The sequence below is a fragment of the Triturus cristatus genome, chromosome 3_1 (assembly GCF_964204655.1).
Source record: "Triturus cristatus chromosome 3_1, aTriCri1.1, whole genome shotgun sequence".
NCBI lineage: Eukaryota > Metazoa > Chordata > Amphibia > Caudata > Salamandridae > Triturus > Triturus cristatus.
The window spans coordinates 723,774,724-723,790,044 of record NC_140583.1 but is presented as its reverse complement, the minus strand read 5'-3'; the positions used below and the strand labels follow the sequence as shown (position 1 = coordinate 723,790,044).

General features: G+C 50.3%; 1 pseudogene; it reads left to right on the top strand.

The window, feature by feature from the left end:
* Positions 1-7,631: 7,631 nt before the first annotated feature.
* LOC146860864 (DNA replication licensing factor mcm2 pseudogene) lies at positions 7,632-12,884 on the top strand (annotated as a pseudogene).
* The last annotated feature ends 2,437 nt before the right edge of the window (positions 12,885-15,321 follow it).

Sequence of the window (15,321 nt, the reverse complement as noted above, 5' to 3'; positions counted from 1 at the left end):
AACAAAAGATGAAAACATATGCTGACTGAAGGCGACATGTGAAAAACATTATCTTCCAGAAAGGAGACAGAGCGCTCACATAGCAGATGCGGAACAGAAAATCGGATGTTTCCTTTGATGCAAAACCTTTCCAAGTTTTGTTAACAAAATGACACATGGTGACTACCCAGCGCCCTGGTAAGTTGATTACCAGAGACACTTCTCACTTTTTTGACGTTTGATTCCTAGTTCATCAGATCTCCATGGTGAAGAAGAGACTGATGCAGAAACACCAGTGACTGCTGCTGCCTTTTCACCACCCCAGCAGATCATGGATCATGATGCTAGCTGGTGTCAACTTCACATGACGCGGTCAGGTCGAATCATTAAAGCTTCAAGGAGATTAATTGAAGAGATTTTATATGTTTATATTGTATGTATTTTTGTAAAATTGCAAGTTTTCATTAAACAGAGGGGGAGATGTAGTGTCTTGTGAAATAACAATGACAGAACCCTTTTGGCTCCTGATGAACTCTGTAGAGCTATGACATAATGAATAGAGTGTACAGCAGTGAAGGCTGCTTTAGAATGTTGAGTTCACAGTTACACGCCCACAAATAAAGATGTGTATTACTAAGCTCCGTGTGTAGCATAGTCATTGGTGGGTGTTAGAAATGGGATTTCTGGTTGGCTAGGGCTTGCGCCAAAGCCAGGCAGAAACAACCACTCTAGTCAGGGCTGGGGAGTTACACGCCAAAGATAACCCCTGCTCACCCCCTTGGTAGCTTGGCACGAGCAGTCAGGCTTATCCCGGAGGCAATGTGTAAAGCGTTTGCGCGCGCACACAGCAACAACACCCAAGGCCCACCACAAAAGAAACTCCACACAAGGTTATATATAAAAATAGCCTTTGTATTATAATAAAACACATTAGATAATATTCACACAATTTACACTGTGCCAACTGGCACTGTGCCGAATTTTACAAGGGACTGTTTACACGGGACAGGGCCACATGGACCACTGTCAGAATCAGCACAAATCACCAATTGTACATGTAAAACATATACTAACTGTAACACAAATTATCACTGTAGAGCACAACCAGTAACTACTGGCGCAATAATGACCTCAGCGTCATCACACTAGAATCAGGTATACAACCTATCCTGCATCCATCACAGGGGCATAAACACATTATGCAATTTCTCATTAGTCTAACGCATTAGACCTTACCACCTAAGTATAACTACACTAGGGGAGTACATCACACAGGGAGACATAGTCTCACTAGCAAGAACAACCTCATGACCAGAAAAGACCACATTTAGAGGTATAACACAGGGTGCGCAAAACATACTATACACAGTACATTTTTTCCTAACACCATAAGCATTAATATATGCATCACAATAACACCTCAATCGCATTAGGGTCCAGGTCGCACCAGAACCTAAACGTAGCAGCTGCCCACTACTTGCTGGGCAGCTGGGGACAAGGCAGGGCCTAAACGCTGCAGCTGGCACTAAGTGCTGCACAGCTGTGGAAGGCCAAGATGAGGAAATCACGGGGCCTCACGTTGGAGCCATCTGGATCAGAAAACACCCATGTCCCCATGGAGCGCACGGGCTCCTGAAATGGAATGTGTCCCCAAACGTTGGAGCCATCTAGGCTCTAAGCATACACATGTCCCCAAGTTGGAACCTCTCTGGGCTCTAGAAACAATTATGCCCCATCGTTGGAGCCTCTCTGGGCTCTAAGGATGATGGGGCCAACGTTGGAGCCACCTCGGCTCTGAACAAAGACGGTCCATGTGTGAGCCACGGGGCTCTTAAAATAAACAGGCCCCCGTTGGAGCAGCCCGCTGCCATCCGGGGCCGCTCTAGAATTTATACTGCAGAAACATGCCCCCGTTGGAGCGGCCTGCTGCCATCTGGGGCCGCTCTAGACTTTATACGGCAGTTTCTGCGGAGCCCCCCCTCCAGCCCTGTCACACTCACCGGGCTGTTCTCTTCACCCGGTCCCTCTTCTGGGACCGGAACTTCCTGCACTCGCTGCATGCCTTGCGCTTCTCACGGGGCTCCCGAGGCTCCCAGCCACTCAAGGGAGCCCCGCTGGGACGCGAGGCAGCTTCACCTGGGTCCTCTCCTAGGGCCCAGGACTTCTCTCCGGTGCGGCGCGCGGGGCTTCCCTTCGCACACTGGAGCCCCTCGCGACCCGGCACTACCTCTCGTCTTCTGCTTCCGGTTCCGTCCGACGGCCCTGCCCACAACCAGGCGGGCCGCGGACGGCAGCGTGGATCTCGGGGGCAATGAGGGGTAGGCTCCCTCATAATCAAAAGTATACGGCGGGGCGGGCACCCGCCGCCATCAAGGCTGAAGACACGGGGTGGGCACCCGCGCACCACAAATACGGCAAAGTCGCGGGGTGATCACCCGCGCATACAACTAATTAAATAAGTGGGGTAGGCACCCGTATTGGCACACCAACAGCGGGGTGGGCACCCCCGACAGGACACAATGAGGGGGAATCCCTACGCTGGGGATTCTCTCTAAGGAGTTCGCAGCACTGCAGGCGGCAGAGAGGCGCTCGGGGAAACCAGGGAAGCGCTCTGCCATAAAAATAAAGCGCTCCTCAGCAGATTGGAGACACAGCGCTCCCCAAGCGCTAGGGCAGCCCAGAGTCCACAAGGCCAGTCAAGGAAGCAAAGAAAATAAAGTCAAAAGGGTCCCAGCAGTCCTCCAGCATCCAGGGCATCTAGGGGCTTGGCAGGGCCCAGGGAGGCAAGACTTCCCCTGGGCCCCAGCAGCAGCACGCCCCTGGTAGATTCGAGTCAGAGCAAGAACATTTTCATGGGGTCACAGCCCCTCTTTTATACACCAAATCCTTTGTCTCCAAAGGTGCAGGGGAGGGGCGAACCAGATGCAACTGGTTCCTGAGCACTTTGTTTTGCTCAGTCCCTCTCCCTATTCACAGAACAGGCCAGGGTCGCACCACAGGGGGCGGAGCCAGCATTTTGTGGGGAAAGCCCAGCCCTATTCAGGTCTCAGGTACTCCTCCCACTCATCAACATGCAGCTCTCTCCACCCACCACTGGGGCAGACCCATCCTGACTCCTGGAGCCAGCCAATCACACGTCAGACAGTCACTGCACATTTATGCCAGCGTCTAGAAGTGGCACTTCTATACTAGACACAGTAACGCCGCACACATCATCGTGCAGCATCCACTCTCACGAGTTCGCACATACCAAACTCGGCCTTGCACTCCCCACGCATCAGGAACTAACATGGTCACTCAGATCCCCCATGCATTCCTATGGGAGGGCAGGTCAGTCTCACTCAATGTAACCCAGAGCGCACGCACTTTCCACTGGAACACAGTGTGAAAGCGCCTAGAGGCCTAAAACCACTAGTACAACACAGGAAAAAGGCTAGGATAATGCAAAAAGTTCTAGGGGTGCACTTGCCAGAAGGGCCAAGTCCAACAGTGGGTACCCCGACTGGAAAGGTGCTACACCTACTATGGATCCTGAGCGACTGAGCCAAGTACCCCTTTTAGCACTTGACCCTCAGTAATAGCATGGTTCGAGCAGTCCAAAGCTCTCTTGGTGGGGAGGTAGATACAGGGGGTGAACACAGGCATACAGCTCAAAATACGCCCAGCAGCAATAAGTTATTGTCCAGCCAGATACTCACTTTTATGAAAAAATAAGAATTTTATTTTATCCACACAAACTGAAATATGACATTCACAAACAACTTCCACAGTCTCACTGATGTCAGGGCTCTAGTATTTCTTAGGCAGTTGCCCATGCCCCACACCCTCCTTGCTCCAGCGATAATGGTTATTGTCCACAAAGGTAAGGCCCACTAGTAGTCCAATTCTCCGTGTGTTCTACTCTGACTCTATCTTAAAATCAAAAATGTTCCAGCGGCAAAGCACTATTTAGCTAGCAAGTTCCCCTGGGGCCGACTGGCCTGAAATCAATCTTACCCACACCTGCTGGATCACAGTGATTGGAGTTTCTGAGATTGCCCCCCCATGGACGCTGGAGCAGTGCAGCTGGTTCAGGTGAGTTTACTGCATGTGGCCCAGGCGGGATGAGCTCGGCAAGTTCTTTGATCTGTCCCATGGTGCATGGTGGTGAGAAGTAGTATGAAGGTCCTGATGCTGATCCTCTTCTATAGTACAGGTCCACATGGGTCTCAACAGTGGCCTTTCTCCTCTGTTGATTCCGACCAGGTCACGCTTTGTTCCAGTGACCTCCTCTAGCAAATGGGGTCACGTTCTCTCCACTGTACATGGGTGCTGACCCTATTGGCACAGCAGATTCCTTCACGGTCACCCCACCTGGCATATGGAGTCTCCAGCTCACCACTGCACATGGGCTGTGACCCATTCAGCATGGCAGTCTGTCCACGATGGCCCGTCCTGGCACACAGGGTCGCCATTCCCTCACTGCACATGGGTGATGACCCGTTCGCCACAGTGATGATCACAACTCACTTCATGGTGACCCTCCTCTGCATACAAGGGTTGCTGACTTTTTAATGCACACAGGCAATGACCCAATCAGCGCAGCAGCCATCTCCTCACATCTCACTAAGGGAGTCCACTCTACAGGAATCCCCACTGGACCTCGCTCCCTCCAACGCTCTCCTCTTCCCCACAGTGCACAATGGTCTTCACGAGCATGCAGGCGCTGGTGCTCCAGGCTCCAGGGCAGGTGGTCCTGAATACCCTAGGTGATGTCCCCTTGCCCAGCTGGGAGACTAGCAGACATTGGCCCCCCAGTCCTGGTCACAGACAGAAGTCATGTTGAGCTTCCCCTTCTCACGCTGTCCGACTGACAGTTAAGGATGTTTAGTGTCTCAAGCTCCCCTTCTTATTGTCCAGTTCCAGACATCAATTTGTGATTTAAAGTCTGAGTCTTTTAAGTTTATGTTGGGGGTCTGCTTCCTTTTGAAGTGCTCACTCCTTTGCCCTTTCTTCCTCCAGAAAGCAGTCTGTCACAGCGGGAGAAACTCCAAAGCTGATAGCCCCACAGCAGAGGCAATGAGAGTGACTAGAGTTCACACCTGGATGTCAGCCACAGTGATATATGTATCAAAAGGTTAGTCGAGAGCCTCATCCCTACTCTATATGATTCTCTTATCAGCCCGATCTCCTTCATGAGATGTACCAAGACCCCTTCCTTGTGACCTCTCTGTGAAACAAAGAGCACCCTTTGAAGCGTACTGGGGCAGCCTGGCTCTCCCTCTCTCCAGTGTGTCCCACTGAGCTTACAGTATTGCAGCAATACACAAGTCTGTCTGTGTGATTCCTCTATTTCCTTTCCTAATGTTTCACCATGCAGCTCTGGGTATTCCAAAATGAAACCCAGATGGGGGGGAGTGGTGTGGCCGAGAAAATGGCGGACATGTGTTCATGCTGCTCCCCGCCCAGTCTTCTATATAAGCTTGACCCCAGTTCTCGACCAGAGACCCTCGGGTGCTCCTACATTTTCTGGCACATGCAAGAGCATGGCCAGACCAATGAGACAGCAGGCCTGCCTCCCTCACTCTTGACGTCCCTTCACGACAAAAAACAGCTGCCGCCTACAGGAGTGGTGCCAGTCTCCTGCACCTACTTATGTCCATCGGCCCTTGGCACCGACCACTGACGGAGTGCTCCTGTGCTGGGTGGTGGCCCTCCCAACGCAGTTCCCAAACACATGGCCCCGGGGCCTGGTCAGCATGCCCACCTGGCTCTTCAGCTTCCCCTATGGCCTCCTGGTGACGCTGGCAATGGAATAGTGCTGTGGAGCCCCCGGACATCTGAGAGCCCGCAGAGCACATGGTATCCCTCACGACCCAGCCCTTCTCTCACAGACTAGACTGACACCTGCCTTTGCCTCTGCCCACACAGTTTCCAGGCACACAGCCCTGCAGCTTGGTAAGTGCATCAGCCTGGCTCCTCACCGTACCCCACAGCTGCCTGAGGTCAGAGACACTGAGCCAATACAATGGAGCCCCCGGAATCCTCAAGAGTCAGTGGAACACACAGCCCTCTTCTAATGGAGCAGATCAAAACCTCCCCTTAAGAGTGATTGATAACCTCTGACTTGGACGGGACCCGGGAAAGCTACATTCAGCACCGGTAAGGGTGGGTTTGTGACACTCATTAGCCCCAGGACCTCTAGAGCCTCAACATTAAGCACACCGACTGGACACCTTATCGGCGGACACAAGAAGAAGTTACTAGTACCCAATTGAGGCCTGCACCCTCCCAACTGCAGCCTAGTCGGGGCCCAGAAAGCCCTCTCTGGCCCAGCAAATGCAGACATCTGACCTAGCGGCTATAGAAGGTCATGGAGCCCCATCTGTGCACATTGTTACAGACTGGGTGAGATCTGAACCCCCCTGGCACATCTCCTCCCAATGAGCTTCTCCTGGAACCCAGATCCATAGCCACCCTCTGGCTCGCTTCCCGACCGGACCACCCTTCCGCATAGCAGAAAGGGCGGCACCCTCAGTCACCCAGATGACGCCTCGGTCCACCGCTTTGGCTTGTGCCGGCTGCGCCAGACAAACCCACAGCTCTCTTTCATGGAGATTGGACTCAAACCCTGCCACTATGGTGGGGGGGACAGCAAAAAAGACTCCTCCATAAAACCTTTCTTTCAGACTTCATCCAGCAGTGACCCCAACAGTACCACAACGCTTCCACCTGCAGTTGAAGGGATGGCAGCCACAAGTGTTAACCAATCCTTCACCAAGAACTTTCTCCTCTCACTTGTGCTCTTGGACGACATCGGGGGTGAAAACCAACCTCCAGCATGATCACAGTGCCTTCCTGTGGGATGTTCATGTCCACAGAGACTTCGTGGCACAAACTGAAGACATCCTGTAGAACCAATCTGAGGAATGCAAAACTTTACAATAACGTATTCTCAAAAATTTGCCTCCAAGAAAAATGTGAGGACTTAAAAAACAGGTCACACCACAAAAATAATGGTATTCGCGGAGCCTTGGCCACTGTGACTGATGCCGACTTTCCCCAAAAACTATCTGATATTTTCATCGCTACCCTGGAGCATGACGCAGGGTCACCAATCCCCATAGACAGAGCACACAAAGTGGTGCCCCTCTGTCTAGCTGGGAAACACCTCCCTGATGCACGTGCCTACATACACCACTTCACGGACAAGGAAGAAATCATGTCCAAAGCTCACCAAAAGGGTCCCATCTCCTTTAACGGAACCCACGTCCTCCTTTTCCAAGACCGCTCAGCCATTGTTCTTCCAAAATGGCGTGCTTTTAAGACTATTATGGACTTTCCGATTTTTAAAGACATGAAATATCGCTGGACCCAGACCCACCCATTTTGTATTGCATTTTCTTGGGAAGGCCACACACCTTACAGCCTCCCTCCAAGAGCCCAAGTGAATCTTAAACTTACCTATATGCCACAACAAAAATCTCTCCATCTTCCAACCTGCAACCAGCGGATCCAGTTGGTGGCTGGTGCTGGGCTATAGGCATCGCTGTTGCCCCAGTTTTAAAGAGAATGAACACAGGAAGGCCAGACTCAAACAGCACCTACAGAAAACTAGAGTGGAAAGTACTCAAACCCCCAACTGAGTCACATGATCAAGTCTCCTGATTCTCATGAACTGCACCACATCTTCCTAGCGACTCTCCAGCTCTCCACGGAGGCTCTCCACCAAACTGGGCTGGGTGGGGCCAGACCTCACTCTCAATATTTCCACTGCCTTGACTCCTCCTAACTCCATGCGGACACCGCCAACAAATGAACCCCGATGAGGGCTTCACCTGTCCCTGGTATGGCTCCATGGGCCTCGACCCAGGCCTTTGATTTATTGGTTTCCCATGTTTGGTTTTTCCTGTTGTTTCTACCGTATGTTGGGAGGAGGTAAAGATACACACCACATACCAGCGCAAACCTTCACACACATTGACCTTACACTCCTGGAAGGGACACACATTCACACTTTTACCACTCTACAACATTGCATGTCTATTCCAACTCCATCTTTAACAGTAGCCGCTTATAATGTCAGGGCTCAACAATCCTGCCAAACACACGGGCATTCTTAATTAGCTCTTCTCTCTGAAGTCCCAAGTCAGCTACCTTGAGGAAACTCACCTTTTACACTTTGATCATGGAAATTCTGTGTACAACACTCACCAAAACGGCAAGTGCCCCAATTATGATTGCTCACACAGCACCCTTCATTGAGCGCAACCATCGGTTTGAGGGGACAAACTGATGGGTGCTGATGGGTGGTGGTCAATGGTCATTGGGAGGGTGATCCTGTGTGCCTGGTGTCTATCTATGCACTCAACACGGGACTCCCCACACAATGTTAGGCCAAGTAAGGACACCGTTTGAGATAGCCCTGCTCACCCCCTTAGTAGCTTGGCATGAGCAGCCAGGCCTATCTCCAGGGCTCGAGTGTACAGTATGTGCAACCACGCCCACAGCAACCCACTGGTGACACCACAAATGAACTCCACACAAGTTTGATAAAACGAGTATAAACTTTATATCAAAAGATATACGATCAGACCACACGATTCAAAAGCCAACATATAATAAAGGGCAATATTCGTTCCGGCTGGCTGGTAGGTTCAAATCCCAGCCACTGCTTTCACAATGCTATGCTTTTCGCAATGCTATAATCACACACGTTGCAATGAACAAACAATAGTGCGCTGCTTAACGATACAATCCTGTGCTGGGCAAAGGAGAAATAATACAATGTGTAACGATACACCCAGGTACCTTGCAATGGGAGAAATAATGCAATGCGTACCGCTACAATCATGTACTGCGCAATGAAGGAATAAGGCAATGCATCACACCCCAATCACGTACTTTGCAATGAAGAAATAATGCAATGCGCACCTCTACAATCATGTACTTTGCAATTAAAGAATAATGCAATGCGTAGCAACAATCATGTACTTTGCAAGGAAGAAATAATGCAATGCGGCCCACCACAATACTGTACTTTGCAAGGGAGAAATAATGCAATAAGTAGCGCTACACTTGTGTATTTCGTTATGCAGAAATAATGTCAGGCATCATAAGACAGTCCTGCAGTTCGTTTGCAGCAATATTGGCAATGTGTATTACGACAGTCAGCCTCTTCGATAACAGTTTAACCCCACACGGATGAACGATGACATAAAGCACAGCTTTTCACTCTGGCCCCAGTATTGCCACTCCTTTGGTCAGTATGGGCCCCAGTCTGAGCCGAAGCAAAGGTGCACGTCGCCAGAAGGACTGAGAGGCCGAGAGAGTGTCCCTCTGAGCCTGCACCTGCACAGGCAGTGATCCACGATACCTGGGGACGTGACCCCACTCTCCTCTCCTCCTTCAACGGACTGGACCTTCCATGTAGAACTTCCTCAATGGGCCTCAGCATCTCAGCCTGGCAGCTCAGCTCCTTTGGGGCTGCCTGTCCGGGCCGCAACTGTTAGGAATGTCTCAGGTGGCCACAGGGCACAAGTACCCCACGCCCCTGAGATTACGTTACTCAGGGTGTACATTCACTACAGCACCCTCTGGGTCTCCTCTGGCACGAAGCCACACACACAACGCTGATGATTCTTCACGTCGACTCCGAGTGCACGTTTACCAGGCACTCGTTCCTGCGGTCTCAGTTGGCACCAAGACACGCACACCGCGCTGTAGAGACTCACTTTCTTCCGGTGCACACAATGATCAGCCGATCACCTCCATAGTCCCAGGTTGCACCAAAGCACGCACACTGCTGCACTGAGACTTACTCCAACTCCAGTGCCCCGATATCCAGGAACTCTTCACCAATGCCTTTGGCCGCACCTCGACACGCTTACCGTGTCCGAGCCTCACTTCTCCTACGGTGCACTCGATGACCAGGCGCTCTTCACCAGTGCCTCAGGGGCACCTCGACACGCACCTTGCACGTCTAAGACTCACTCCACTTCCGATGCACATGTTGACCAGGCGCTCTTTACCAACGTCTCCTGTGCACCACGACACGCACCCTGCATGTCCGAGACTCACTTCACCTTCGATACACGCGCTGACAAGGCGCTCTTCACCAGCGCCTGTGGGGCACCATGACACGCACCCTGCGCGTCCGAGTCTCCCATCACCTCCGTTGCACACGCCGACCAGGCCCTCTTCACCAACGCCTGTGGTGCACCACGACACGCACCCAGCACGTCCGAGTCTCGCTTCTCTGTGTTTCCAAGATCACAGGGCACACCTTCCGATGGTCTCAAGCTGCCACAACATGCGCTCACCGCGTCACTTGAAACCTCTCCAGAAACCTTCCAGTCCTGGCCATGACCTTCCCCCTTTTGAAGATGAGTCTGAAGGGATCTTGGGAGATGTTCTCCCAGATGAAGAGGAAGATGGGGAGGAGCTGATTGGAGATGGCATGGAAAGGGATTATCGTCCAATCCCAGAGCATGATATTTACGAAGATGAAGGTCTGGATGACGAAGATCTAGAAGAACTAACAGCGAGCCAGCGTGAGGCAGCAGAGCAGACCATGCGACAAAGGGACCGGGATATGGGGCATGGATTGGGTCGTATGAGACGAGATCTTCTTTACGACAGTGAAGACGAGGAAGAGGACCGACCAGCACACAAGAGAAGGATGGCTGAAAGAGCTGCAGAGGGAACTGCAGAGGAGGAAGATGAGGAGATGATCGAGAGCATTGAGAACCTGGAGGACATGAAAGGCCACTCAGTGTGGAGTGGATTGTCATGGCAGCAACAAGACTGGAAATCTACCACTGCTTCAAGAACTTCTTGACAACCCATGTTGACGAACATGGGCACAATGTGTTCAAGGAGAAGATCAACAACATGTGCAAAGAAAATAAGGAAAGCCTGGTGATGAACTACGAAGCCTTGGCTGCCCGTGAGCACTTCTTGGCTTACTTTCTGCCCGAAGCTCCTGCGGACATGCTGAAAATCTTTGATGAAGCAGCTAAGGAAGTGGTCCTTGCCAAGTTCCCCAAGTACAACTGCATTGCGCGTGAGATTCACGTGCGCATATCTCACTTACCTCTTGTGGAGGAGCTGCGATCATTGAGGCAGCTTCACCTGAACCAGCTGATCCGGACTAGTGGGGTCATCACTAGCTGTACAGGGGTCTTGCCTCAGCTCAGCATGGTGAAGTACAACTGTATCAAATGTAACTTCATTTGGGGGCCCTTCTTCCAGTCTCAGAATCAGGAAGTGAAGCCAGGCTCCTGTCCAGAGTGTCAGTCCCTTGGACCCTATGAAATCAACATGGAGGAGACTGTGTACCAGAACTACCAGCACATTACCATCCAGGAGAACCCTGGTAAGGTGGCAGCTTGACGGCTGCCCTGCTCCAAGGATGCCATTCTGCTTTCTGACTTGGAGGACAGCTGCAAACCAGGAGATGAAATAGAACTGACTGGAATCTACCATAATAATTATGACGGCTCCCTTAATACTGCAAACGTTTTCCCGGTGTTTGCCACTGTAATCATGGCAAACCACATCACTAAGAGGGATGACAAACTGGCCGTTGGGGAGCTGACTGATGAGGATGTGAAGCACATTGTATCGCTCTCCAAGGACGAGTGGATTGGGGAAATAATTTTTGCCAGCATTGCCCCATCTATTTCTGGATATGAAGACATCAAGCGAGGACTGTCATTGGCCTTGTTTGGAGGAGAAGCGAAAAATCCGGGTGGCAAGCACAAGATCCGTGGTGACCTCAATGTTCTCCTCTGTGGAGATCCTGGCACAGCCAAGTCCCAGTTCTTGAAATACGTGGAGAAGGTGTCCAGCCGCGCAGTCTTCACCACCGGCCAGGGCGCCTCTGCCGTCGGTCTGACCGCTTATGTCCAGAGGCACCCAGTCAGTTAGGAGTGGACTCTGGAGGCGGGAGCTTTGGTGCTGGTGGATCGAGGGGTTTGCCTGATCGATGAGTTTGACAAGATGAACGATCAAGACAGGACCAGCATTCATGAAGCCATCGAACAGCAGAGCATCTCCATCTCCAAGGCCGGCATAGTCACATCGCTGCAAGCGCGCTGTACCATCATTGCAGCTTCCAACCCTATCGGTGGACGCTATGACCCATCCCTTACCTTCTCAGAAAACATTGACCTAACAGAACCCATTGTCTCCCGATTCGAAATTCTGCGCGTAGTGCGGGACACCGTGGACCCTGTGCAGGATGAGATACTGGCTATGTTTGTGGTCGGCTGCACATTAAGTACCATCCCAGCAGCAAGGAGGCTGTGAATGTGGGCGCGGAGGAGATGGTCCTGCCCAACACCTACTGCATGGAGCCGATTCCCCAGGAGGTGCTGAAGAAGTACATCATCTACGCCAAGGAGAAGGTGCACCCCAAGCTGAACCAGATGGACCAGGACAAGGTGGCCAGGATGTACAGCGACCTCCGGAAGAATTCCATGGCCACGGGTAGCATCCCTATCACAGTGCGTCACATTGAGTCCATGATAAGGATGGCTGAGGCGCATGCACCTGTGGGACTATGTGGTAGAGGACGACGTGAACATGGCCATCCGTGTGATGCTGGAGAGCTTCATTCATACACAGAGGTTTAGTGTCATGAGGAGCATGCGCAAGACGTTTGCCCGTTACTTGGCATTCAGACGTGACAACAACAAGCTGCTGCTCTTTATCCTGAAGCAGCTGGTGGCTGAGCAGGTGACGTAATAGAGAAACCGCTATGGAGCCCAGCAGGACTCGATTGAAGTACGCGAAAAAGACCTGGTGGATAAGGCTCACCAGATAAACATTCACAACCTGTCTGCCTTCTACGACAGCGAGATTTCAAGATGTACCGCTTCGGCCCCGACTTGAAGAAGAAGCTCATCGTCCAGCAGTTCTAAGTACCTTATTCGGTTTGTCAGAATTTATGAATTCTCTGCTGCAAAATGACCTTAGTTCACGAACATTTGGTGCGTGCTAAATGGAGGAAGATGGCTGGTGTGGGAAAAGGTACGGCATAAGAGGCTGCCTTTGATTCACCCACCAGCTCAATGCCAATTGTTTCTGAGAAACAAACCCCAAAAATGGAAAGTGCAGTTGGTGCTTTCTTAGTAAAGAGTAGGAACGTACAACTTAAAGCCATTTTATAAGCAGCATATCTTATGAAAAGAAGTACCCCACATTTTTGTGTGTATTCACCTCTCCGTTGTCTTATTTGTGTCAAATGACACTTTATCGACTGGTTGCAAATTTTGAAGTATGGCATTGTCTATTGCAGGTTTCTTTATATGCAGAACTTCAATAACTCACTTACACATTGTAAACTTGCAGTTTAATACATTCAAGAATTTAGGCTTTCTTACCAGGTTAAACACATTAACTAAGGTATGTTATGTTATGTAAAAATGATTTCTAACGCGCTCTGTTACCTGGAGGTGTCCTGGCGCTGAGCAATTACCCTCCTAGAGTCAGCCAGCCGTTATGCTAAAAAGAAAGTTATGTAAAAAGCCAGGTTTTTAATTGTTTCCTAAAAGGAGGGAGCTCGGTGATGTTTCTAAGCTGGGGAGGCAGACCATTCCAAGCCTTAGCAGCACAGTGGCCAAAGCTCCAGCCTCCCAAATTGACTTTGTTAAAACGCGAAGGAGTAACTAACTTGGCCTGAGCCGAACGAAGATCTCTTCCTGGCACATACCACTGAAAGGCATGTTTCAGAAAAACAGGACCAGCTTGATTGAGTGCCTTAAAGACAATACACAGTGCCTTGAACTGAATTAGTTGTTTAACAGGTAGCCAGTGAAGCGTCCTGAGGCCCGTCCTTACAGAGACAAATATAGGTGTCCCTGTAATCAGCCTGGCTGCCGCATTCTGCACGATCTGGAGTCTAGCCAAATGTCTCTCCTGGATGTTAATAAAGAGACCATCACAGTAGTCCAGTCGTGACAGAATGAGCGCTGTGACTTCCGTCTTCAGGCTGTTTTCAGGGAGAAGAAGTTTAATTTTCCTAAGGGTTCGAAGGATGAAGAAGCAAGAGGACACAACCCTACTAATATGGTCACTGAAAGAGAGTTCTGAGTCAATGATTACTCCCAGATTCTTAGCCCGCACCACCGGTACAGGGGGCAAGCCCATTGTTGCTGGCCACCAATTTGGGGTCCAGAGGTTAGCAATATTTCCAAAGATAATTACCTCTGTTTTATCTGCATTAAGCTTCAAACAGTTTGAAGCCATCCAGGCTGAGATCTCCTGCATACAGTTGTTACATCTAGACCCAATCTCAGCCTCAGATCCTTTTTTGATGGACAACACAATTTGTGTGTCGTCTGCATAAGTCGTTAGCTGGAATCCAAATGACCTAATCAAAACGGCCAATGGTGCCACATACACATTAAATAATGTAGGGCTAAGCGAGGATCCCTGCGGAACACCACAGGGAAGAGAAAAAGGTTTGGATCTATCTCTGCCAAGATCTACTGTCTGGGTTCTATTAGTCAGGAATGACTTGAGAAGATCCCAAGCTTTACCTGTGATACCAGTTGCCGATAAACGGTCCATCAAGAGAGCATGATGGACCGTATCGAAAGCGGCGGAAAGATCCAATAAGATGAGTATAGCGGCACCACCTTGGTCCAAGGTTTTTCGGATCTCCTCAGTGGATTTCATCAGTGCCAACTCAGTGCTATGTTCAGCACGAAAGCCGAACTGTGTGTTATCTAGCAATGAGTTGGTCTGAAGGAAGGCACTGAGTTGACCATTGATGGCCTTCTCGATCGTTTTCCCAGGAAAGGGGAGCCGAAAGATGGGCCTATAATTACAAGGATCTAATGGATCTAGATTAGGCTTCTTAAAAGGGGAAGAATGGAAGCAATTTTCCAGGCACTTGGGAAGTGGCCTTTTTCAAAGATCGATGCAAACAATGGGGTAAGGACCTCCACAATCACTTCCGGAACCAATTTCAAAGTGGAGACTGGGCAGGGGTCCATAGGAGAACCTGAGCAAACAGCAAATAACAATTTAAGAACATCAGATGAATTCAATAATGCAAAGTGATCTAAAATTGGAATATGCTTGTTGCCATCGCAAGGTTGTTTTGAAAAAGTCTTCCTGGCATCAGTGGAAGTGAGGGAGAAGGACAGAAAAATCTTTTGTAGGAAAAAAGCAGCCAGAGTCTCACAGAGTTCTGGATTACTTTCATTTCTAGGACTAGCAGGAGTAGTGAGTCTAGAGATAGTGCTAAACAGGACCTTAGATGAGGGTCCTGCCCTCCTAATCTGTTCTCCGAAATATGTTTTCTTAGTTTCAAAAAGCAATTTTTTGTATTTGGCAAGAGATAATTTATAG